Source organism: Pongo pygmaeus, chromosome 22, assembly GCF_028885625.2.
Source record: "Pongo pygmaeus isolate AG05252 chromosome 22, NHGRI_mPonPyg2-v2.0_pri, whole genome shotgun sequence".
Classification (NCBI taxonomy): domain Eukaryota; kingdom Metazoa; phylum Chordata; class Mammalia; order Primates; family Hominidae; genus Pongo; species Pongo pygmaeus.
Window position 1 is genome coordinate 54656408 of NC_072395.2, and position 22092 is coordinate 54678499.

At 51.4% G+C, this 22092-nt stretch overlaps 1 long non-coding RNA gene across 1 annotated transcript; it reads left to right on the forward strand.

Moving 5' to 3' along the window:
• Positions 1 to 1697: 1697 nt before the first annotated feature.
• On the forward strand, positions 1698 to 2843 carry LOC129022276 (uncharacterized). Its single transcript, XR_008496331.2, has 3 exons — positions 1698 to 1806; positions 2262 to 2435; positions 2604 to 2843. It is a non-coding gene; the product is annotated as an uncharacterized LOC129022276 (long non-coding RNA).
• The last annotated feature ends 19249 nt before the right edge of the window (positions 2844 to 22092 follow it).

Here is a 22092-nt window from a genome sequence, read left to right on the forward strand (position 1 = left end):
GTCTTAAAGCCCCTGCACCTAGAACTGTTTACTTTCCTGTAACCACTTATCCTTTTAACTTTTTGACTACTTTATTTCTGTAAAATTGTTCTAACTAGACCCCCTCCCTCCCCTTCCTAAACCAAGATATAAAAGTTAATCAAGCCCCTTCCTCGGGGCCGAGAGAATTTTGAGCATTAGCCGTCTCACGGTCGCCGGCTAATAAAGTACTCCTAATTCATCTCAAAGTGTGGCATTTTTCTAACTCGCTCAGGTACAACATCCCCACACGCCCTGCCCTCACTTTGTATGCACACAGCACACACCTGTGCACATACAAACATCCACTTTCACACATGTACACACTCACTGAGGTGAACAGGCACACTCAGGCACACACACACTCACATTTGGTACATGCAGCTCCTGAGGGGTAAGGCTGACCTCCTTCTCAGGAACGGACACAAGACTGAGGGCTGGGTCACTCAGACACTTTGCCCCTCAGGCCCCACGGATTGATTTAGGGGTGAACTGTGAATCCCTGGGAGATTCTTTCCTGCCACGCATTCCTGCTGATGGGAAACAAAGCAAAGTCTTTGAGGGCTTCTGGACGAGGCAGGAGTCTGTGATAAAAGAGCTGTGAGAGGAGAAGCCCCTTTGCCACCTGCCATCCTTTTTGCATTGGATGTTGTCCTCAATGGACATGATGCCTGGAGCCCCTGCAGCCATCTTGCCTCCATGGGGCAAAGCCAGGAAAACCTCACTGACTTAATGGCTTCCCTCCAGCCTTTCCAAAGCCCTGCTCTGGCCTCAGAGAGGGAGGAATTCTGTCACTTAAGGCCCAGAGCACCCTGCTGCTCCCTTCACTCCAGAACCAGAGCCACGTGGCTGACAGGCAAAGGGTCAGAAACATAGCTCGTGTTTTCTGCTCTCTGCACTTGGTCATTCTGCATAGAATTTGGCTCCAAGGCCTGGCCTGACACCTTCACACCAAGGTGCCGTAAATGAAACCTTTACTCCTTAGACATCCTCACCTCTGCGTTCCCACGGATCCACAATCTTCTATTTGTAAAATGATTCCCGGTTGTCACAGAGACCAGGGCACCGCAGTGCAGCTGGAATGTTAGGTGGGGTCCAAGGTTCAGTCCTGGGGGTAGGGAGTGGGGCAGGCGGCTTCACTGGGCCCTTTATCTGCCTGATTCTCATCTTTCTCACACAATAGTCTACTCATTATTCCTTCCCTAAGGGCCAGGACACAGGTCTGCCTGGGGTTACAGTCCCTGTCTTTACAAGTCCTCTCCTTCTGGCTCTTGGGTGTGCCTGAGCTCAAGGGAGCCTCCAAGCAAACTTGGCAGGGGGTGTCCCCCAGGGCAGAGGTGGGGCCCTGGCTCAGCACCCCCAGAACTCACAAGGTGGAGGCGGGGGATCCTGCACCTGACCTTCACCTTCGTGTGGATCAGATCAGAGCAGAAGTTCTATTTCTGGAACTGTCAGACCTGCTGACCTCCAGTCGCAGGAAGGCAGGCAGAAATACAAGATGCAGCTCTTGTTACACCTCCTGCACAGACCAACCTAGTTTTGGCTCCACACAGCCACTCACTCTTTCACTCAACACGTGTTTCCGAGCATCTTCTATGTGCCTTTTCTCTATCATCAGGTGGGGGCCCCTGCGGTGGGCAGAATAACGGCCGCTGCAAAGATGCCAAATCTCATCCCCAGAGCTTCCACAGAAATCTTGCAGGTGTGGTTCAAGTCTTCCAGCAACACCACCTCACTCTGCTTTGCACAATCACTCCACCTCCCCACATCTTGGGGAGATTCTCCTGGGTCAGTCGGGGGGTCCAGTGTCATCCTAGGGTCCTTACGAGAGGGAGGAAGGGAGGCGGAGGAGGAGATGCAAGGATGAAGCAAAGGTTGGAGTGATGTGGTCTGCTGCGGGGACCCTGAGGCATACAGGCGGCCTCTGGAAGCTGAAAAGGCAGGAAGGCAGCTTCTCCCCTGAGCCTCCAGAAGAACCCGGCCCTGCTGACACTGGCCCAGGAGCCCCTTCCCCCATCAGGGCCTGGAGAGGGAAGAAATGACTGTTCACAGATTTTACCCCGCAAGACCCATTTCAGCATTCTGATTTTGAGAACCATAAGATAGTGTGTGTTGTTTAAGCCTCCAAATCTGTGGATATTCATTACAGCAGCCTTGGGAAACTGACACCGCCTCCCCCAATCCTCCCTCCCACCCCCACCTACACCTGAACCCTCCCCTTGCTCTTCTCTGCCGATTCACAGGGATTCACACTCTTCCTACTTGCAGCTGTGCCACAGGAAACATCCTCTGCCAGGTCTTCTCTCACAGTGTGGCCTCTGCCCACAGATTATCCACCTGTAGACCTGGACGGGACCCTCGAGGCTCCCTACTCCGACCATCTGGTTTTATAGCTGAGGAACCAGAAGCCGAGGCAGGTAACTTGGTGCAGCCTATAGGCCTCCATCCCTCCAAGTGCCCACAACTTAGGTGCCCACGACAACAACACTGGCCTACCGCAAAGACCCAGCCCAGAGGAACAAGGTGCCACTGTATGTCTGAAAAGGGGGCCCTCAGCCTCACTAGGGAGCACCTTCCTCCATCAGGGTCTTGACGGTGAAGAGCAGGCTGTTTCCATCTTCAGGACAGAAGGCACCTGTGCATAGGAAGAGGGTCGAGAGGCTCATCTGGAATCCCTCCTCACTCACTGCATGGACAACCTGATCCTGTTCTCATCATTGGTTCTGAATCCATCAGCCCAGCAAGACAGGTCTCTCCAGCAAGTTCTGTAAAATACAACCATAGCCGGGCCTGGAGTCAGCCCCCGATAAAGGGTTCATCATGGAGTCAAAGCTTCCTTCACATTGGGAAGAGCCTGATGATGCCACCTTGGTGCCACCTGTGCAGGCCGTGTCCCGCTTCTGTTATGGGCTGGAGAGAAAAGAGTGACATGGACCTGTTCATGAAAGGCTCTTCCTGCAACACCAAGGCTGGGGCCTTCAGGGCCGCCGTGAAGAAAGGCGGCTCCTGCTTGGCAGAGAGAAAAGAGGAGGGAGAGCAGGTGAGTTACCAGCATTGGGCCCCTCGGCCCAGGCTGCCAAGGCAGCCCAGTGGAACCTGTCCCCATACAGCATGTTTTTAGTTTGAATGGTTTTACAATGTTGGAGCTGTAACTTTACAAATTTGCTTTGCCTTCATAACTCTGTAAGAGCTATAAGCAAACATAGCTTTAATCAGCATTTACAGTGTGCAGGAGCATCTTTCCTTTAATTCTGCAGGAGGATTTGTGCCCTGTGGATGCCGTAACAAAGTATCACAAACCCACAAGTCAGGAATGAAGGTGTGGGCAGGGTGGGTTCCTCCTGGAGGCTCTGGGGGCACATCTGTTCTGTGCCCGCCTCCAGCTTCTGATGGTCGCCTCCGATGCTTGGCCTCCCATGACTGTGGAAGCCTCTGTGTAGTCTCCACTTCCATCCTGCCAGGGCTCTCCTCCCCTGTGTCTGTCCCTCCTGCCTTCTGTGTGGCTAATCTCATGAGGACACCGTTCATTGGGTTTAGGGCTCACTCTGAATCCAAGATGAGCTCATCTCGAGATTCTTCTTCTTTTTTTTGAGAAGGAGTCTGGCTCTGTCACCCAGGCTGGAGCATAGTAACACAATCTCAGCTCACTGCAACCTCCGCCTCCCGGGTTCAAGAGGTTCTCCTGCCTCAACCTCCCGAGAAGCTGGGATTACAGGTGTCCACCACAACGTCCCACTAATTTTTGTATTTTTAGTAGAGACAAGGTTTCTCCATCTTAGCCAGTCTGGTCTTGAACTCCTGACCTCAAGTGATCTGCCCGCCTCAGCCTCCTAAAGCGCTAGGATTACAGGTGAGAGCCACCACGCCTGGCTGAGATTCTTAATTATCTCTGCAAAGACCCTATTTCCAAATAGGTCACCTTCACAGGTACCAGAGGGTAGGGCTTGGACGCGTCTTTTGAGGGGCCACTACTCAATCTACTACACTAAATTTGAGTAATTATGATCAAGACCAACCCCTCATTTTGCAGAAGAGAACAAGGCCTGAGAAGGGAGCCAGCTGGCCCCAGCCTCACGGCGCTGCCACCACACACAGGCCAGCGCTCAGCCACAGCGGCTCCCCCAAGCTTGGACCATGAGGCACCTGCTGGCATCCCTCACCTGGCCTGTTCCAAAGCACTATCTGAGGCTGGCTGTTTGCTTTGCTTTTGTAACTCTAGAAGAGCTACAAGCAAACATGGCTTTAATCAGCATTTACAGTGTGCAGGAGCATCTTTCCTTTAACTCTGCAGGAGGATTCGTGCCCTGTGGATGCCATAACAAACTATCACAGACCCACAAGTCAGGAATCAAGGTGTGGGCAGGGTGGGTTCCTCCTGGAGGCTCTGAAGGCACGTGTCTTCTGTGCCCCCCTCCAGCTTCTGGTGGTCCCTTCCAATCCATCAGGAAGCTATGGGGCAGAAGGGCAAGAACCTCAGCGTCAGAGACCAGAGTATCTACCCTGGCTCTGCCCCCTTGGGTGTCATTCAGCCTCTTTACCACAGGGTCTCCCAAGTCTCTGCCTGCAAAATGTGCACAGAATATCTCCTGTGTGTGGCCATAACCACAGTTCACAGAGATAATATCTTTTGCCCTGCATGAGATTAACCCTCAGAAAATAGCAGTTAACATTTCATCCAGAAGGCAAGTGTGGTGGCTCACGCCTGTAATCCCAGCACTTTGGGAGGCCGAAGTGGGCGGATCACTTGAAGTCAGGAGTTTGAGACCAGCCTGGCCAACATGGTAAAACCCCATCTCTATTAAAAATTAAAATTAAAAAAATTAGCCAGGCATGGTGGCATGTGCCTGTAATCCCAGCTACTCAGGAGGCTGAGGCAAGAGAATTGCTTGAACCCGGGAGGGAGAGGTTGCAGTGAGCCAAGACCGCACCACTGCACTCAAGTCTGGCCAACAGGGCCAAACTCTGTCTCCAAAAAACAAACAAAACAAACAAACAAAAAAACCCATTTCATCCAGGCCTGTAAGTCCTCAGGGCAACCCTCCCTGTGAGGACAAGGTCAAGAACATCAGCTCCTGGAGGCTGCAGGCTGCCCACTTGCAGACCTGGAAGCTGAGGAGGAGCACAGGCTCCCAGGGACACTCGGAGGGGATCCTGGAGGGAGTCTTTCTGCAGGATGGGGGTGAGGGGGCTCCGCAAAGCCTCCCTACTTCGACGGATGGCATCTGTCCAGGGAGCTGCTACATCCACAGCCAAACAGCAGGGAACAGGACAGTGTGGGGGCTACGTTTCAGCAGCAATGATTTTTTTTATTTTTTGGTAACAGCTTTATTGAGATATAATTCATCCACCATAGTCACCATGTAAAGTGTCCAATTCAATGGCTTTTACAATATTCAGTAGTGCAACTATCAACATGGTCAATTTTACTACATTTTTATCACCTCAAAAGAAAGCCCATAGACTTCAGCTAGCACCCCACAGTTCCTCCATGTCCCACCAGCCTCTGGTAACCATCAGTCTTCTTTCAGTCTCTATGGATTTGCCTATCCTGGTCATTTTCTATACATGGAATCATATCATCGGTGATCTTTATGTCTGGCTTCTGTCACTGAGCACAGTGTTTTCAAGGTTCATCTACATTGTAGTGTGTGTCAGTGCTTTGTTCCTGGCTGAGTAATACTCCACTGTATGGACGGGCCACATTTATGTATCCCTCCCTCAGTTGATGGACACTTAGGTTATTTCCACCTTTTGGCTATTAGGAATAGGAATGCTATGAACATTCACGTGCAAGTTTTTGTGTGGACATATGCTTCCATTTCTCTTGGGTATAAACCCAGGAGTGGAATGGCTGGGTCGTGTGGCAATTCTATGCTTAACTTAGTTGAGAGACAGGCACTGCAACAGTTTTGCATTTTCATGGATAGCATCCAAGGGCTCCAATTTCTCCACATCTTCTCCAGCTCTTGCTATTGTCTGACTTTCTGATCATAGACATCGCAGTGGGTGTGAGATGGCATCTCATTGTGGTTTTGATTTGCATTTCCCTAACAACAACGGTGAGCATCTTTTAATGAGCTTGTTGGAGAAAGCTGCAATGATTTTGAACACAGTCAGGTAAACTTGGAGGCAACAGGGTGTTGGGGTAACAGCTGAAACCCCGGAGGCAGGAGGCCTGGCTTTCGATGTTTGTTCCAGCACTTAGCTGGTGGGTGATCTGAGTCAATAATGACTTTCTGAGCTTCCTGGTGAGGAAAGCCAGAAAAATAACACTAAATCCCCGGAGTGTCGAGGTGAACTTTTCCACTTACTCATAATGTAGGTCTAGTACCTGGCACCAAAAAGTTGCTTCCTAAGTAGCTATTGCTGTTTATTATGAAGCAAATGGGGTTTAGGAGCACTGGCAGTGACGAGGCTTATGTCCCAGTTTTCAGCAACTGCTCAGGTTGCTTCAGAACGATCCCAAATCACAGACACCTGTACTCACTTTCTGTTGCTGCATAACAAGTTACCCCAAATATTGCCGCCTGCAACGCCCATTGATCGGCTCACAGTTCTGCAGCCCAGCAGGGCTGGATTCTCCACTCAGCGTTCTTCGACGGTAGAATTTGGATGTCGGCCCAGCTGCATTCTTGTTGAGAGGCTCTACAGAGAGTCCATGACACAGTTTGGGCCTGTGTCCTTACCCAAATCTCATCTCAAATTGTCATCCCCATAATCTCCATGTGTGGAGGGAGGGACCTGGTGAGAGGTGACTGGATCATGGGGGCGGTTCCCCCATGCTATTCTTGTGACAGTGAGCTCTCACAAGATCTGAGGGTTGCGTAAGTGTTTGACAGTTTCTCTTTCACATACCCCTCTCTCTCCTGCCGCCTTTTGCTTTCCCTTCACCTTCCTCCATGATTGTAAGTTTCCTAAGGCCTCCCCAGCTATGTGGAACTGGGAGTCAATTAAACCTCTTTTTTTCTTTTGAGACAGAGTCTCACTCTGCTGCCCAAGCTGGAGTGCAGTGATGCAATCTCAGCTCACTGCAACTTCCGCCTCCCGGTTTCAAGCAATTCTCCTGCCTCAGCCTCCCTAGTAGCTGGGACTATAGGCGGGCGCCACCATGCCCAACTAATTTTTGTATTTTTAATAGAGATGGGGTTTCACCATGTTGGCCAGGCTGGTCTCAAACTCATGACCTCATGATCCACCCACCTCAGCCTCCCAAAGTGCTGGGATTACAGGCGTGAGCCACCACACCCAGCCCCTGTCCTATCTTATTGAAGTCCCTTGCCAGAGCTACTGGCCCTCACCCTGCCCCAGTGCTGGCCCTTGTCCCTCACCCTTCTTCCCTCCTCCTTTTCCTCCTCAACATTCCCAATTCTCACCACCATTTGTTACATCGATCTGCCCGGAACCTGCTGTAAAGAAAAAGACCTTTCTCTTGTTGGGAGGTGCCCTCTGTTGGAAATCTCTTGGGTGCTAGGGAAGAGGTGTCTGGGGACACACCCTCCCTGGTTGCCTTGATGCAGATACACAGGGAAGTACAACCTCAAGATAAAGTGACTTCTCCTATGGGGTTTAAGGCAAGGACATCACACCTGGATGGTGAGGCCAGGAGGCTTCCTGCAGAAAGGCAGCAGTTGGGCAGAGGAGGGCAGGGCTTCAGGCCAGGCAGGATGCCCCAGGAGGAGGGGTTGAGTGTGCAAGTCGGGCCATGGAAGACGTGGGGGCTGGGATGGGGGTCAAGGAGGGGGATCAGATATGGGGCTGGAGACAGGGTTGCTGCAGGGAGAGGAGCTGAGAGAGGCCGGACGGAGGGAGGCCTGGAGACCTCGAGCCTCTTAGAGCCCTCCCCAGGGAGAAGGAAAGCAGTGGTCAGGGCTCAGTTTCAGGGGAGATTTGGGGCAGAACCCAGTGCTTGGCTGGATATGGGGAGGGCGTGAAGAGAAGGAAGGCTGCCCCAGACTCAGGGGGACACCAGGGACTCCCAAAGGGACACGGAGAGCAGAGCCCATGGCGTGGGTTGAAGGACAGATGGTGTGTCCTACACAATGCTGCCTGTTGCTTTGACACCCCCCCCCCACTTTCCCCCCTACACACACACTCCCACTCCCGGAATCCAAGGGGCAGGCCTGGCCTGGAGGAAGGATGGATGGACGCACAGCTCTGGAACGGCACGGTGTGGGGGGTTGGGGGAAAGAGAAGTGGCGCTGAAGTAGCAGGCACACAATCAGCAGCTCGCTGAGATTTTAGGAAAGAGAAAAACAACCCCACTCCACCCCAGCTGCTCTAATAGGGTGAATTCACATTAAGACCCCAAAGTCCGTAAGATAGGATCTGCCCTCAGCTTAACTGCAGGCATGGAGGCTCTGAGCCTGGGCTCTGGGTCTGACCACCCAGGTAGGAACCTGGCCACCGCCTTGAAGCCTCTGCTCTGAGGAAGGTGTGCAGCCTCCCCGACCCTCAGCCTCCTCATCGGAGTGCAGGGGTGAGAATTCCCACATCTGGGCCTTACTTCGTAGGAAAGGGTGAAGAGGCAGGTTCGAAATCTGAGGACCAGGCTCAGCTGAAAGCCTTGCTCGAGAGGCTGGGTAGGATGAGTGTGAGAAGTCTCACGGTTCCAGACCCTGCGCATACTCGCTCCCCCGTGTGGCCTTCTCAGTGCTGCAGGCAGGTTGGGGTCTGTATTAGTCCATTTTCACACTGCTGATAAAGACATACCCAAGACTGGGTCGTTTATAAAGAAAATGAGGTTTGGCTGGACGCAGCGGCTCATGCCTGTAAAACTTTCAGAGGCCAAGACGGGAAGATCAGGTGAGGTCAGGAGTTTGAGACTAGCCTGGCCAACATGGGGAAACCCTGTCTCTACTAAAAATAATAATAATAATAATAAATTAGCTAAGCGTGGTGGTGGATGCCTGTAATCCCAGCTACTCCGGAGGCTGAGGCAGGAGAATCGCTTGAGCCCAGGAGGTGGAGGTTGCAGTGAATTGAGATTGTGCCACTGCACTCCAGCCTTGGTGACAGATCAAGAGTCCATCTCAAAAAAAAAAAAAAAAAAGAAAAAGAAGTTTAATGGACTCACAGTTCTCCATGGCTGGGAAGGCCTCACAATCATGGCAGAAGGCGAAAGGCACTTCTCTCTTCAACAGAGAGAATGAGAGCCAAGCGAAAGGGGTTTCCCCTTATCACACCATCAGATCTCGTGAGACTTATTCACCACCACGAGAACAGTATGGGGGAAACTGCCCCCGTGATTCTTATCTCCCACCAGGTCCCTCCCACAACACATGGGAATTACGGGAGCTACAATTCAATATGAGATTTGGGTGGGAACACAGCCAGACCCTATCAGGAGCCTTAGGGGAAAGAGACGGCTGATGCTTGCCCTGCTGGGTACCTTCTCCCCCAGTGTTTCCTCCACCTTCAGTGAGGATCCTCTTCCTTCCCTCGCCCTGTGGGACGATCCTGGCTGACTAATCACATTAATAGGAAAATGCTGAGTTCTCTCAGGGTGGGAAACAGACATCTTTGACCAATGGCTAACAGGACTTGAGCTGGTCCTGCCTGCCACATGTGTGCCACACTGTCCACCCGAAAGCTCACTCAATCCTCCCAGCACTCTTCTGTAGCCAGCACTGTCCTCACTCCATCCTGTGGAAAAGACTGAGGCTGAGAGAGGCTTGGCACCACCAGGTTCCCGAGCCTGGCCACTGTGGGGTGGTCTTGACCGGGTCCAGCTCCATGCCCTTGTCCCTGGCCCCTCGCTCCTGGCCCAGCACTCACGGTGGAGCCTGCAACCCCCGCATGCGGGTCTGGGTCTCCTGGGGTTCTGTGACCCTCAGAGCACTCCCCTAAGTCCTTGGCCAGTGGTGCGCCAATGTGCAACGGGAGACTTGCCACCGTGAGGAGCATCCTTCCTCGTTCCCCTCCCACCGTGTGCAGCTTTGCAGGTGACAGAGCACGCTGTCTCTGTCAGGCAGGGAAGGAAACTCTCTGCTAGTGGGGTATAGTTCAACCTGGGGAATATACTCATTGAGGGAAAATCCAAATTCCAGAGAATTTAAAAATAAATTTTATTATTTTCTAATAACCAAGCATTATTAGGGAAATGCGATATAAGTAGAGATGCCAGATCAAATACAAGGCCCCCAGCTAAATTTGAATTTCAGCTAATTATATTAAAAAAAATGTAAAGGCTGAGCATGATGGCTCATGTCTATAGTCCCAGCACTTTGGGAGGCCGAGGTGGGAGGATCACTTGAGTCCAGGAGTTTGAGACCATCCTGGGCAACATAGTGAAACCCAGTCTCTAGGAAAAAAAATATATATTTTTTATATATATATATATGTGTGTGTGTATGTGTGTGTATGTATATATATATATAATTCCAGCTAAAACAAATAACTTTTAGTATAAGCATTCATAAATAATAATGTATAAGTATTCATAGATTATTCATACTTTTATTAATAGTATCAATACGTCCCACGTTCATAGGTATATTTGAAATATACCTATGCTAAAATATAATGAATATATTTAGTAAAAATTTAAATAAAATTTTAGTAAAATTGAACAGTTAAACATTGAATTAAATATATAATGAACTACTTTTTAGTGTAAGTACGTCTCATGCAATGAGTGGGACATACACTAACAATGATTTGTTGTTTATGTGAAATTCACAGGTAACTGGGTGTCCTGGAGTCATTTTCGTCCTGTACTTTTATTTGGTGACTCTGGCAGGCAGCTTCCCTCGCCTGATGAAACTTGGCAGTTGCTGCAGCCCTCTGCCACAAGGTTGGCCGTGTCTTCCCCTGCCGCTGGCAGCTGCACACAGGGTGCACGAGGCAAAGCAGTGGCCAGACGCCCTCTGGGCATGATGGCGGGCAGATGCCCCCACCTGAGAGCCCCAAGCCTGAGCACTATTCCTGCCCCTTCTAACTCTGCTGGGAGCCCCATCTTGCCTCCGGCGTCAGCCCCACCCCTCTCAGCTCAGCCTCAGCAACCCTGCAGCAGGGGAATCACAGCCGACTCCTTGAGGTCCCTCCTGGCAAGATGCCCACTGCCCACTCTGCAGGGGGCAGAGTGGAAGCCCCAAGAGGGACGAGAGGCCACAAGCTCTGGGGTGGGGGGTGAGGTCAGCCTGTGCTGGTCTGACCCAGTCCGACTCAGGACGGCCGGAGCCTGTGGTCGGGAGGCGTGCAGGGCTGTGCCCAGGGCAGCAGGTCCGTCTCTTTGGAGCACTTCCCTTCTGCGCACGTCCAACACCCCGGAATTGATTCACAGCCAGTCTGAGTCTGTTTTCTAACCAAGCTCCTTCCTCATGATGAACACTGGTGTCCTTTAGAAGGGACCCAAAGCTTAAAGTTGCCTTTGTCAGTTCCCTAAGAACCCACATAAAACTGGCCGTGTCCAGGGCCTCTCCTGCCTCCACGGCACGAAGCAGGCAAGCTGTGGAGCAGCAAGGCCAGCCTGGCCTCCCCAGGGAAAGCTCTGCCTGCAGCCTGGTCGAGGCCCTCCCCTCCTTAGCAGAGGCAACCCTAACAGACTCCCTTTCCCAGGAGCTGACGGGCAAGTGCCTTAGAGCCCTGCTCTCAGAGCCAGGCAGGCCGCTGCGGAGGCTGTAGGGACCAGACAAAGTCAGGTCTGTGAAATGCTCGGCGTGGGGCCCGCAGGGAGTCCGGGTTCTCTACGTGTCCTCCCTCTGGGTTTCCTCATCCCTTCCCTTCCTTCTTCCTCCCTCTCTCCTTCTTTATCCTCCTCCTCCTCCTCTTCTTCTTCTTCTTCTTCCTCCTTCCTCCTCCTCCTTCCTCCTCCTCCTCTTTCTTCTTCCTCTTCTTCTTCTTCCTCCCCCTCCTCCTCCCCCCACCACGCTCCTTCTTCTTTCTCCTTCCTCGACACCACAACACAAAGCAGAATGAAATTCATGCCATAGAGAAGTCCTGGCAAAATGCTGCCAGACCTGAAGAAATGGGGACTGCTTCCGCCTGGATGGCAGGGCTGGGGACAATTATTGGAGGAGAGAGCAGGTGGCCTGCAGGGCTGGTGAAGGGCAAGAGGGACTTGTAAGAGCAGAGGTGGAAAAGAACCATGGCAGCCAGGGTGCACCCTCCCCTGCCGGGGTGTCATGGAACCTGAAGGTCAGCTGGAGGATGTCACACTTCAGGACGGTGTTGTGGGTCCCAAGAAATGCTCTGGAGCAGAGGCCGATGGCAGGATGAGGCCAGCAGCAAGGACAAAGTACAGGAGTAGAAGAGGTTAGGAGGTGGCGAGGCTGGGCTAAGTGGGCCAAGGAAGGAGCCATGGGAGATTCCAGGGTTCCCATCGAGAAGGCAGGGCAGGCGGGGGCCTGGCACCTCCAGGAGAGGCAGGAGAGGACCGGCAGGTCTGGGGAAATGGGCGCTGGCGTGGATTGACAGAGAGTCCTGCGTGCTGAGCACTGCGGAGGCATGACTCACCCCTGACCCCTGAGTGGCAGACCGGGACTCAGGCCCAGATCTCACTGACACTGAGGCTTGCACCTCTGGCCACCAGCCTGCTGTCCCTGCACTGGGAGAAGTGGAGCCCCAGGCCCCTCACCTGGTACCCACAGGCTGTTCAGGCCTGGCTCCCGCTGCTACTGTCTCCCCTGGCGAGGATGCCCACAAGGCTGGACTCTCGGCCTTTCCTGGGGCCTGAGCTAGTCCATGTCCTAGGAAGAGACGACCGTGGCCTCCGTTTTAACAAACGCAGACTAGACCAGTTGTCCCCTGGCTGTCATGTCCTAACCCTCCCAGTGGGTGGTGGGACAGCATGACCCCTGGCCCTGAGCTGTAAGGGGAGGGGAGGCCCGCAGGGAGGTCGCCCGCTGGGGAGGCCACCGCCACCCCAGGGAGGCCTGCTCAAGTAGGTCGCAGTGATGATTTCCGGTGGCAGGTTGCAACAGGCTGCGCTGGCTCTGAGAAATGACGGAAAAATGTGCCCGGATAAGTAGAAGCGGTTCCTGGTGGCTTGGCAACCTCAGAGGCTGCCCGGCTGTCTGGTTAACCCCTTCCCTCCCGAAGCGTGGCCCAGAACACACGTGGGACTTCCAGGTCACCCTGCACCCCTGGGAAGCCAGGCACACTTGGTCCCCCGAGTTCACTCCATGCAGAGTGGAAACGATGTTGCCCGTCCCCCAGTAGTGGAGGCCAATAGGAGCTGGGATGGCGTGCACAGCCCTCAGCCCAGCGCAGACAGGAAGAGCACGGGCAGGCTCCGTGGGGGTTCACAGCTCCCCAGGCAGAGTGAGGGTGGAGGGGACCTTCAGGAGGGGTCAGACTATGGCCAAAACATCACCCGGCAGACCCCACAGAGCCCACTGTGGCCCCTCCTTCCTGAGCCGGCCCTGCTGCTCCACCCTGGCAGCTGGAGCTGCTCCTTACCGCCGCCTCCACAGTGCCCTCCAGGAAAACCCACAGGGCCTCGCCCCACAGAGTGATTCTGTGCCCGGGACCTCCCCGGCCCCTTTAGGAGTCTTTCTGATTTGCGGCTTTAGAAGTGCTCCCAGGAAGGTGTGGTCTTCAGGGCGCCCCCCTGAGCCACCCCTTCCCACAAACACGTTTCCTGGGAGCTGAGGTTTGGGCCACGCAGGGAATTCTGACCCGGGAGACTTGGCTGAGTGTTCCCATCGGGTGCCTGTCTCCCAGCCAGACCCGGCCAGACACTCTCCTCATCAGCACCTCCTTCCCGTACTGGAGCCCCAGGGAGAAAGCTCTAAGCTACTGCCCAGCTGGCTCCAAAAAGGGTCCAGAAATCACTCTGACGGTGACCCTGGGGCTGCTCCCTGCATCCCCACATCCCCCCCCATTTCCGATGAGCAGCACCCGCCCTGGGCACTCCCCAGCGTGCCCTCCTCCTTGGCAGATAGGGCTTCCTGCTGATTCTTCCTGCAGGACAGTCAGGTGTGTGAGGGTGGGCCCTCCAGCCTGGGCACCTCCTCATGCGGCTCCCTTGGTGAGCTGCCATCACACAGAAGGTGGGCAGAGGGAAGAAGGCAGTGAACTTGGTGGTCCTGACCCTTGTAAACCCGAGGACAGGAAGTGAGCAGCGCTGAGCCGAGCTGGTGCCTCTGGGAGATGCTGGGCTCCCTGGGGACTTGACTGTCCTGTTGGTGGCCAACTCTCTTGGCGTGTGGTCCTGTGCAGTACACGTCTATCAAACGACCGCAGAAATGAATGAATGAATGAATGAATGAATGAATGAATGAATGAATGCTTTAGCCTGACTTCATACCACATAGGTAGGTTTCAGGATGTTAGCACAGCTCAAAAGCAATAGGGCAAATTACAAAACGAAAAAAGAAAGCTAAAAAAAAAAAAAAAAACTATCATGAGCACGCCTGGCCTCGTAGCAACCAACCAATGGGACTGGAAGAGTCACGTGAACACACACCCATTTGCTGGCTTTAGCTCATGTCCTGGCTGTATAGAACTTGCCTCTGTTTCGCAGCCATATTGGTGTTTAATTTATTCAGGGAGAATTCACATAGCATAAAACTGAGCATTCTAAAGTGAGCAATCCTTGGCACTTAGTGCATTCACAATGTCATACAACCAGCCTCACCCTCTAGCTCCAAAACATCCCTTCTCACCCAAGTAAAACCCTGGCCCCATGAAACAGTGTCTCCCTAGCCCTTGCAGCCACCAGTCTGTCTCCGTTGTCCTGATATAAAATGGGTGGTACCATATGTGGCCTCTCCACCTGCCATCTTTCACTCAGCACCGTGTTTGAAGGGTGTATCCACATGGTAGCCTGTATCAGAACTTCATTCCTTTTTATGGCTGAATAATATCCCATTGATGGGTAGACCACCTTTTGTGAGTCCACTGATCTGTGGATGGGCATGGGGGCTATTTCCTCTTTCAGTCCTGTGAATTGTGCTGCTATGCAAATACACAGGTGTACATGCAGTCATTGGAGTCCCAATTCTTTGTATCATCAACAGTTTTTCATCGTTTATAAAACATTAGATCTGTAGAATGTCTACCTCAACCTGCCTCCGTTTCCAGGCATGACTTGACCAAGGGCACAGAGGGTCAGGAATGGCAGGGGCAGGACCAGGTGTTCTGACCACATCCTCCACTGCCACAAGGATGAAGGTCCCCGTGGAAGGAAACGGAGGGTGTGACCCACTCACCTTAGCAGGTTGGGCAACACCCACCAGGCCAGGCCGCAGGCAGTGCTGTTGAAGGCAGGGCCCCATTGCCTCCCACCACTCACTAAGGTCACAGGAGGCAGCCAGGCTTGCCCACACATGGGGGCAGCTAGAGGAAACCTGGTTAGGGCTTCAGAGAGGGGTCAAGGTTGAAGCCGCCCGAGGGGTCAGAGGCAGGAGGCAAAGGGGCCTCTGCTTCCTTCAGCAGCGAATCCAGAGTCTGGGTGTATAGAGGCGAGCAGGAGGAACAGGCTCATTAGAGAAGCCCCACCCAGTTACTCAGCACCTGGTAAACATCGATTATTCCCACTCCGGGCTAAAGGAAAGGGAAGGAAAATTCCCTGGTAATGCCACCTCCCCAAGCAGCCACCGTGAGCCTTTGAGGGTTTGTGTGCATGGAAAGAGAAATCTGGTGTGGATGATTGTATGTCAGTGGATCAGCTCTAAATCAATGGAGCGGGTTTTATGGTATCCCTTTGGTTTCACATCAACTAGGTCACTTATGCACCTGAGACATCACCTGTTCTCCTCCATGAAAGCTGTGAAATTCTCAACACCTAGTCCAGCAGCTGGCATGTAGGGGGTGTAGAAAAAATGCTTGTTGTAGGAACTAATGCTGAAACCCAAAGCGGCCCTCGTAGAAAGTAAAAGCAGATGCCCTTGATGCCTGTCATTCTAGGATCCCTCGGACAGAAGGCATGCCCACCGCTTCCCCATGCCTCCCCCAGCCCCTGGCTCACTCATGTTCTCGGCCCTTTTGGACTCTCCTGCCGGCAAAAACAAGTTTAGGCAGCATTTTCACCTCTGTCCTGTTAATATCTCAGTGGATATCTTAACTACAGAATAGACATAACCTCATTATAACAAATTAACTCAACTCAGCAACTAAAAGGGACAGTTCCCGTTTAAAGGTAACTAATGCTGAATATACCACAAAGAGATAGAAGATGGATATATGAACAGGAAGTTGAGATTTGACGGACAAAATTAAAAGGAGTTCTAGATTGAAAATCACTTTCCTTAGAATGTTGACAGCATTGTTCTCTTGCCTTCAAGCTTCCGTTTTTATTGTCTGTGTCTTACCAAATCAGTAAAAGCACACAGTGCAAAAAGTGAAAAACTCAGGGCAAGAAAACACAACGCATGCAGCCCTGTTCTCCCACCTGCTCATCCCCTAAATCCAGGTCTCACATCGCAGGCAGTCACGCTCCAATCTTGCAGCGCTTTCTTCTAGTATTCTCCCCATCACATGCTTACACTGATGTTTGTTTGAATTTTTGTTTAAGATTTTATGTATTTATTCCCAACTAGGGAAGACGAAGATTTAGGGCTTTCATAACAGCCCCACCCACACCCACAGCCACCCTATAGAGTTATGTCATCATTTACAATGAAATCAAAATCCACTGTTTGTACATCATTATGATTCAATGTGATTCCACCCAACCCAGGCCTGCTCATTTGGCTGGATGTTGAGTTCTAGCTTGGAGGAGGCATTCTTTGCTGCCAGTTGCATGGACTAAACATGAAAACATTCCTACCGCACAGCTAGAAGTGTTGGATAAAATGTGAGACTCCTTTTAAATAACTAGCTAAACATACAAGAAGAAAGGAGACAAAATCTCCAGGGGCCAAAGGAAGAGGGAAATAAAACCTGAATAGTGAACATCGGCTGGGCTTAGATTGACTTGGGGATTGCACTAATATTGGCACCCAGGGACCTTGAGTTGAACACTCTGGAGACAGAAGATAAGCCCAGGGGCCCAAGTGAGGCAGGACATTATAAGCAAAATCCTTGAAGGGCCACCCTGAGTGGAAATATTCACCCACCAGCAGAGGAAGATGACCTGAGAGCGTATCTATCTCAGCCCATGCCAGGAGCAAAAAAAAAAAGAGAAGCGAAGAGAAAGAGAGGAGAGGAGAGGAGAGGGGAGGGGAGGGGAGGGGAGGGGAGGGGAGGGGAGGGGAGGGGAGGGGAGGAGAAGGAGAAGGAGAAGGAGAAGGAGAAGGGAATGCCCCTTAAGAGCTTGTAATGATGGGCCTGTCTTGTTCAGGTTTTGGATTTGAATTTATACTCCCTGCATAGTCCAGGACCCACAGAGCCACAGATTTAGCACAAAAATGATCACAGGCTGGCAAGACAACTGAGAGTCTTGCAAACACAAAATCTCTCAGTAAAGACAGCTTCAGCCCAAGCACAAAAGATTCTCACAGATAGAGTCCTACTGAAAATGAACTCACAATCCAAAATTATAACTCACACAAGGAAACAATCCACCAGCAGACCCAACAAGCAGAGGAATTTGATCCCTAAGAACCCTAGGTAATAGGATTATCAGATGATGGCTTTTAACAGCTATGTTTAAAATGATTATAGATGTAAAACAAGGAAATGAGCACAAGATGCTACCAAGAAAACAAGGCAGATTCAGAAAGAATGGAGTAGAACATTGGGAAATGGAAAGTATAGTGAGTGAAATAAAAATCTCGGTGTATATCTTAACTACAGAATAGATATAGCTTCATTATAACAAAGTTAGCTCAACTCAGCAACTAGAAGGGGCAGTTCCCATTTAAAGGTAACTTATGTAGAATATAGCACAAAAGATAGAAAAATGGAAATATGAACAGGAAGTTGAGATTTGAAGGACAAAATTGAAAGTTGTAAATTGAAAATCGCTTTCCTTAAAATGTTGACAGCATTGTTCTCTTGCCCTCAAGCTTCCCTTTTTGTTGTCTAGAAGTCTAACGCATCTGATATCTGATTTAGCATCTTCTTGCACTCCACCTGGAAGCAGTTAGGATCACCGCTCCAGCTCCATCCTAGAGTCACCTCCCTATCCCTGTCCTGGCATCACCACCCCATCCCCAACCTGGCATCCTTCCATGCTGAGCTTGCGATGGCTGTTCTCCTAGCCATCACTCTAAGCACTTGCTGAGCCCTCTTTATGTGAGATTCCTGTCCTTTAGTTTGGAAACATTTTCTTGTTTTTCTTTTTTTGAAACTCCTATTATTGGGATGATGGGCCTCCTGGAATAATTCTCTAATTTTCTTTCCTTTCCTCTCCTATGTTCCACTTCTTTGTCTATTTGTTCTTCTTTCTCTGGTAAATTCTTATCTTTGATTTCTTAGACTTATTTTCTACTTTTGAGAGTTTTATTTTTCTCATCACGTTAAAAAAATTTCATTTCTGTTCTCTAAATATTTACACACACACACACACACACACTCCTGAGCCGCTGTTCATTAAAATGTATGTTCTCTCTGAGACATTATAGATTTTGAAAAAGTCTTCTTCTGATCCATACTTTGTTTTCTCTGATTTTTTAATCTGCTTGTTGGATTGGTTAGGATGGTTGTGTCTTTGTCTTTCACGTTAGGGCTTTCTTCGTTCTAGTGTGCTCTCTGTTCGTTTTTCAGATGTGAGTTAGCAACAGATATTTGGAAGCTCTATGTGTGTGGGAGAGCTTATCACTGAGTGACTGTCACTGCAGCATGATGGAGGGAACCTCTAAATGTCAGGTCTGCAGATCTTCTCCTGCTTGGAGGTGCTGAGAGAAGGGAGAGAGCCTGGAGGGGTGGACGTGGGGTGCAGGTCACGTCTTAAGTACATAGAGTCTACCCGATTTCCTCCTGCTGAGTTGCTTCCCCCAGCCCCACTCTGAATATGCCTGGAGTTGTGGGGTTCAGGCACATCTGGTTCCAACTTGTCTTGTCTGCTGATGGAGTGAAGAGTGGGAGGCCATCTGGGTGTCTACTTGCTCGTGGTAAGGGCGCTCAGGTAGTCCTCTTCTGTCCCACTCTTCTCTCTGTCCTTCAGAGTCTGGTGCCTCCACCCCTAAAGATTAACATTATTGTTGGTAGATTCAGTGGACATAACATCATTCTGTCTAATGAGTATACATTTTCTAAATGCTTGTTTAGCTCATTGTGGTCTAGGAACAAATGGTTTTCAGAGCCACACGGCCCACAGACAGACTCACTACCTCCTGATGTGGTCTCCACCGGGCTAGTGGCTGGCCTATAAGCGACAACATCCAGCCACAGCCTCATTAGGGCACCAGGTGGGCTTGTCAGGTCGCACACCTTGGCTGATCGACAAATGAAGGGAAACGCCAGCAAATCTCCTTCCACCATTATCATGAGAAGGCACTTTCCAGCTCTTGTTTGGGGACACATCCCTCCGCACTCTCCCTCGCTTCCTCCTACTCCATGCACCCCTACCCATTCACCCAGAAGAGACCTGCTGGGCTGGCTCCTCAGCAGACCCCTCCTCAGGGGGCCTGGTCTGGCTTCACTGAGCCCACAAAGGTGATGGGTTTGGCTGTGTGCCAGCACGCGGCCATGCCCTCCCCTGGTCTCCAGCATCATCCCACTTATAAAGAGTCATTCCCTGAAGGCAAAGATGGGGTCCCACATCACCCAGTGTCCTTCCCCGCACCAACCAAGGCTGCCCTTGAAGAGCAAGTTCTTCTCCACAGCCACCAGGAAAGATGGAAAGGAAAAGGAGAGGCTCTGCCTGAGTTCCACAGCCCAGGAGGAGGCCACCCCGTCCTTTCTCCTGGAGCAAGGGCAGCCTCCCCACCGGCCCCACCTGCAGGGCTGCCAGGTGCCACATCCCTGAGTCTAGTTTTTCCAGTAGCACCACTGGGACCAGGCAGTGACGTAAGGAGGAAGGAAGACACCTCAGGGAGGCCAGGTTCCTCTGGGTTGCCTCAGAGGGGCTGAGGTTGCTGAAACCTCCAGGCTCCATTCCAAGGGGTGAGGTCCGCCCAAACATGACAACGTAAAGGGAGGTCCTCCCCTGACCCTCGAGTCCCACTCTCTGGGGCCAGCCCTGCTCACGCTTTGGGGAGAGCCTTTCTGAAGAGCTCCACACAGCTGTACATTGATACTGTCGAGTTTACATGGTGTTGTGCAGAGAAATGAGAAGTCGAGAATTCATCCTGCCCCACTGGCTTCCTCACCTTCTCTTGCATTTTCTTCTTAATCCAGCATCCAATGCATTTTATTTTTTTTAATTTAAGCTTCCTTTCTTTGTGTGCTAACATTTTACATGTAGATCGTAGCACATTTCTTTAGGTAAGGAAACAGACCCTTTGTTGAGCACCTTCATCGTGGCCACTGCAGTTGCCTGGGAGGCTCCGGAAGGTTTTTTGACTCCTGAAGCCAGCTGAGGCAGCCACCTGAGCAAGGGGGTTGTTCATCCCAGGGCTCACCCTCATTCGGGGACATGACCTTTTCTAGTAAGTGTGCACTCTCTTAGGTCCCACCCTGTGTCACCCGGACTCTCTTGGAGTTCGGTATGTGGAGATGACTTTCTTCCTCGCTCTGGATGCAATTTGGGAACTTCACCGAGGATTGTGGCCAGGGGCTCTTCCCTCACCTCTGACGGATCCAGTGGATGGTCCCAGATTCTCACTCTGACCCACCCACTATGACTTCAAAGCTGCTGTGCACAGTTTCCACTGCTGGGCAGACCTTCCAGAACCTTCCAGAACATCCCATGATTCAGAGGGAAGACACCCTGGATGAGGGAGTCCTCCATTTTCCTGGAGCAAATGCACATGTTCTGCACACAACTCCAGGTCATTCTCCAGTGGTACCTGAGCCCTCCATAGGGCCCCTGTGAGGGATCCTGGGTGGGGACTTGTGTGACTGTGACAACGGGCCTCTGGGCCACCTTTTCCAGAAACAGCACTCCTGATTCTCCCTTGGGAAACCACCACCTCCACATTCAGGGTGGCGTCTGCCAGCCTGGCCCAGCCCGGGCTGTTGGAACACTCCCTCCCCGGGCTGACATGCTTGGTTTTGAGGATGGGCGCAACCTGCTGGGGGGCCACCACACTGCACCCACTCTGAGACACCATGAATTCTAATCCTAAATGTACCATTGTCCTGATCACCTCCAAAATAGGAAAAAATGCTGCCAATGACCATTGTAAGAGGCCATTGACTCCCTCATAGCTGTTAGAATGCAGAAAAAATAGCATCTAAGGAACTATGAATGATTTTTAATCTGGGGCTTGGGAAAGGGGATCTATTGGGAGAAAGAAGTTCTCTTTCTACTGAGATCCTCAGGCCATTTAACCTTGGAGACAAGAAGACAGGGATCTATTTTGCAAAGGACTCGCCCATTACTAAAGGTGACACAGGGGAAAGGAGACACTAAACATCTGGATCCGGCCATTTCTGACACTGGACTTCATGAAGCAGGACTTCTTCTTCTTCTTCTTCTTCTTCTTCTTCTTCTTCTTATTATTATTATTATTATTATTATTATTATTATTATTATTTGCCTGCAAGGCCTAAAGCAGTGACTAGCACCATTCCTGGAACAGACTGGCCACCTGGTGCCTCCTCACTCTGCAGTAAACATTGGTGCCGCTGCCCTCCTGAACATCAAAGTCTGTGGACAGGTGTGCTGTGCAGAGAAGGCCAGAGCCCAGGCACCTGAGAACAGGGGACCCTTGCCTCGTGCAGTGGAGTTCTGAACTCCTGACCTCATGCAACAATTAGTTATAAAAGAGGGGAGAAGCAGGGAGAGGGAGAGGAAGAAAGGGAAGAAAGAAGCACAAAATGAGGAAGGGAGGAAAATTTGTTCAGGGTTGATAGTCTAAGATGTCAAGAACCTGGCATCCAAAATGTCAGCTTTGGGGCAGGGATTCTGTCCTCCAAATGTCACCTTGTGCCAGTGCCTGCCCCTCCCTCTGCAGTGCCAGTAGGAGGCCTTCACACACCACACCCACTCTTTTGAAATGAACAGACCAGCTAATCTGGGCACTGCGGATGATCCTGGTAAACAAAGTCCCCTGAGTACTGGGGTCAGTCGGGTTCAAGGGCCTGGGAGAAGATGGTAACTCTTGGTTCAATAGCCTGGGAGTGGAGCAGTCTGGGTAAACC